Below are 4,968 nucleotides of genomic sequence, written 5' to 3' on the forward strand. Positions count from 1 at the left end.
GGTTTTCCACCCTCCAACTTGCTCTAGATTCTGCCTCCTTGGTCCGTGTTTCAAGACGGGTCGGAAGGTTAGGTATCTCGTCAGATACTAGCACTAGTTGCTATTCCACCACACAATATAAATATACGTGTAATCACACCGCAATCAACGTACATAATCGCATGGTCTACAGCCGACCGAAGTAAATCATCAGCCACTAACGCTTCCCCACATTACATATTAGTATATGTGATTGATTGCATCCACGCAACAGCAATCCCCAAAACAACTGTCAGGGTCTTGTTGAAGCCACTCTACACGCATTTCTACGCGTAGATAAAGAACAATTGCACCACATGTAATACCAATAGACCTGACGCATCCAGTACAGCTAATGACCTAATATCTACCAATAACAAGTCACTCACACCGCAACTCGTCGACAAATATCAAAGTCACCATTATAACAAGATCACGACACTGCCTTCCGCTTCCCCGTAAGCGGTTTCACGTACTTTTAACTCTCTTTTCAGAGTTCTTTTCAACTTTCCCTCACAGTACTTGTTCGCTATCGGTTTCGTGTCCATATTTAGCCTTGGGTGGAGTTTACCACCTACTTTAGGTTGCAATCCCAAACAACCCGACTCTAGGAATTGGCCACATACCCAACTTTGTTCAATCACACACAGGACTATCACCTTCTATGGCACCTCAACCCGGAGGACTTTGATCAAACGTCGCTGGTAGTAGACCTATCCATACCGTTACATTTCGTCCTGTCCATGGTCCAGGAAGATTCAACGATGGGCTTTTCCCACTTCACTCGCAGTTACTGAGGGAATCACTGTTGTTTTCTTTTCCTCCGCTTACTGATATGCTTAAGTTCAGCGGGTAGTCTTGCCTGAGTTGAGGTTATCAAGTCAATCTCTATATACATTACACGCTAATCTCCCAACAATTACAAAACAACGTCTTTGTCCAAAGCCGTGTTCCCCAACTGTTATCTCTTATAAAAATATTACAAGTGTAGGACAGATCAACAGTATACATACACAATTGGTCCCCTCCAATGCTATCAAATACACACAATATCCAACAAACTTCAAAGAGTACCACTGTTGCACTTTAGTAGAGTAACCGTAAAATTACACCACCAATCACATGAACACACACTTTTGGTTTGAACCCCCCAAAAATGTACATACACGCATTTTTAACAACAACACTCAACCAGACATATGCTGGAGTTTTATTACCCAACATGCTATTTGCATTCAAAATTTCAATGACTCACTAGGCGCTGCGAATCGCACCAATTATCGCAGTTGGCCGCGTTCTTCATCGATACACGAACCGAGTGATCCACCGCCAACGGTTGTTTTTACAATCGTCTAATGACTTACACAAAGTAATTTTTCCACATAGTACAAAGTGAGTTATATCAACATAACTCACTTTATACTCTGGACATCTGCGCACTAAGCACCAGCCCGGTTATATACTTATATATTTTACATACAAGTATACAACCAGTACACCACACTATTACCATTTTCCTGATACACCACTTAGTATCAAACGGATGTAATAGTGTGTCAACATAATATTAACTACGTACCCAATTCAGCGATTTTCATTGTGTTGGCTAGACACTTGAGTAATTTACTACTATCGCTTCACGTACAAAAACAACTTGCGACTTTTTTGCTAAATATATAGCAAAGTCCAAGTTCTCTCTGATGATCCTTCCGCAGGTTCACCTACGGAAACTTGTTACGACTTTTACTTCCTCTAGATAAAACTTCTCAGGTTTCTCCCAGTCGCCCCTTGCGAGGTAAACCGGTCCTAACTCTTTGAAATACTATCCAATCGGTAGTAGCGACGGGCGGTGTGTACAAAGGGCAGAGACGTATTCAACACGAGTTGATGACTCGCGCTTACGAGGAATTCCTCTTTCATGAGCAATTATTACAAGGCTCAATCCAAAGTACGACAGCGATTTCCAAGATTCCCCACCCATCTCAGAGCAGGCACTCGTTGTCACTGCCATTGTAGCGCACGTGCAGCCCAGAACATCGAAGGGCATCACAGACCTGTTATTGCCACGCTTCCCCCGGCTTAACTCCGGTTGTCTCTTTAAGATTGAACACGACAAAGTGCCCGTAATCAATTAAAGACCGTGGTCTCGCTCGTTACCGGAATTAACCTGACAGATCACTCCACCAACTAAGAACGGCCATGCACCACCAATCATCGTATCATGAAAGATCTCTCAGTCTGTCAATCCTGTCAATGTCTGGACCTGGTGAGTTTCCCCGTGTTGAGTCAAATTAAGCCGCAGGCTCCACTCCTGGTGGTGCCATTCCGTCAATTTCGTTCAAATTTTATACTTGCGTACGCACTCTCCCCACGACCAAAACACTTGATTTCTCTGAGGGCCCAACCTGGATAGTTCCGGACTAATCCCATGTTGGCATCGTTTACTGTATAGAACTAGGACGGTATCTGATCGTCTTCGAACCTCTAACTTTCGTTCTTGATTAATGAAAACACTCTTGGCGAATGCTTTCGCATTAGTTAGTCTTTGATGGGTCTAAGAATTTCACCCCTCGCCATCAAGTACTAACGCCCTCAAATGTTCCTTTTAATCCTAGACCATATTGGTCAACAACCAACAGTTGATTTGGTCAACATAATCGTTCCATGCTATTACATTCAAGCTTACGCCTGCTTTGAGCACTGTGCTTTATTCAAGGCACATTTCGCAAGTGACCACACACAAGAATTCAATCTCACATGCGGATCTCGCGAGAAAAAAACCCCTCAACAACCAAACACAATATCATTCGCTTGTCAAAGAGCTTTTGTAATCCAACTACGAGCGCTTTAACCGCAACAATTTTGATATACACTACTGGAGCTGGAATTACCGCGGCTGCTGGCACCAGACTTGCCCTCCAGTAGCTACTCATTGAAGGTTATAGATTGCATTCATTCCGATAGTGAACCAATAATGGTCTACTCCGGTATTTCTCGTCACTACCTCCCAAAGTCTGGATTGGGTAATTTGCGCGCCTGCTGCCTTCCTTAGATGTGGTAGCCGTTTCTCAGGCTCCCTCTCCGGAATCGAACCCTGATCCCCCGTTACCCGTTACCACCTTGGTGAGCCAATACCTCACCAACTAGTTGATAGGGCAGAAACTCGATCGGACTATCGACAATTTAATGTTCGATATGCACAGTTATTATGAGTCATCATATTCTGCAACATCCCCCATTTTACTGAAGGAGTACAGAGTTGGTTGAGTCTAATAAATGCTCCCACTCCACAACAGAATGAGATTTGCTATGTATTAGCTCTAGATTTACCACAGTTATCCATGGCTGATATGACCGAACAGACAATAACTGATTTACTGAGCGCTTCGCAGTTTCATCTTTATATGATGTGAACTTAGACTTGCATGGCTTAGTCTTTGAGACGAGCATATGACCACTGGCAGAATCAACCAGATCACAATATTATTCCACATATATTTTCACATACATTTTCACATGTGTGGATATTTCCCCCATCAACAACTAACATCTCTCTCTCCTCTAATTCTCCAACACACACAACAATCACTCAGGATGATGGGTGGGACATTATGCACAACAACCACCCAAAACATCCACTTATTCCACCACCACACGTATTATACATGCATATATAGGCATTTCTCACACACACATCACCATGCCTATTTCACCTTTGTCTGCTTTCGAGACACTATTAAAGTAATAATTACTGCGTTCAGATATTTCTCCGCAATACATCAAACCATCACTTCGATAGCTTATACATTTTGCGTAAGATTACGTCAGTTAGTAATACATTACTTGTTCATATTTTGTGTTTACCTCACACATAATAGCACCACCATTAGTCGAAACGTATAAATAATTTTGGGTTCCCTGCTATTGTTCACACTAACAACAATCTATCACCACTACTCTCACTCACTCAATCATTTCACGCAAAACACCTACAACCAACTAAAGCTACCGTACACACCTTGCTCAACTTTCTCACAACTTCACACACTCACACCATCTCCACCATGATTTGCACATAATATGATACAGAGTTAAGGTATCTCTGACACGTCCTCAAACATGTCCAACCACTATCGTATTCATATCAAGGAATTACACCAGACATCAAATGTCAACATACACCCAAAATTACGGCAAAATCATTTTTCACTACTACAATCTTACAAAAAACTCCCAATATCACACAAAACTTCAACCTCCACTCTAACAACAATTCATCCTCGACAATTCCCCCTTTCACACACACACACACTACTCAACTATAATCTTTTACACAAATTTACCTGTTAGTTAAAATCAACATAGAGAACCCTCTTTAACCATACACCGCAATATTAGCCAAAATTCCAATCCAATCTCTCTACACATTTCTCCCAACTTTCCACATAATACAACACAATCACAACACAACATCTCTATTTCCCACAATTTTACCCAAATTCGAATTCGCTAACATCTACAATGTACAATCTCCACAATATTCAGCATTGGTTATGTATCAACCTAATACAAATTTCGTAGTTGACTCAGCAACCCGAGGAACCAGGCACAACCTCACCCACACACTCTACCTACTCTGTAAGGCCAACCCCCGCCCCCCAAGAGGACTTTGCCACCAGGTTTTCACCATTGGCTAACACAACCACACTAACCATTGCACTACACATCCCTACTATACCATCATACAGTCTACACAATCATTATTCTTCCATTTTTATCAGACACCAAATCATAACTATTCAACTCACTAATGGCTCGACTTGGTAATCTTGCGTTACCCCATTAGGAACAAATGGAACTTTTTCAGAATCTTCCATTTTCTAGCCGAACTTTAATATATTTCTATTATCAAAGTAATATACATGTACCATTAGTATATCACAAAAATAT

General features: G+C 41.7%; 1 non-coding gene across 1 annotated transcript; it reads right to left on the reverse strand.

The window, feature by feature from the left end:
• Positions 1 to 1,199: 1,199 nt before the first annotated feature.
• LOC139225382 (5.8S ribosomal RNA) lies at positions 1,200 to 1,356 on the reverse strand. Its single transcript, XR_011587089.1, has one exon. It is a non-coding gene; the product is annotated as a 5.8S ribosomal RNA (ribosomal RNA).
• Positions 1,357 to 4,968: the final 3,612 nt, after the last annotated feature.

This window comes from Pempheris klunzingeri, unplaced genomic scaffold, assembly GCF_042242105.1.
Source record: "Pempheris klunzingeri isolate RE-2024b unplaced genomic scaffold, fPemKlu1.hap1 Scaffold_147, whole genome shotgun sequence".
Classification (NCBI taxonomy): Eukaryota; Metazoa; Chordata; class Actinopteri; order Acropomatiformes; family Pempheridae; genus Pempheris; species Pempheris klunzingeri.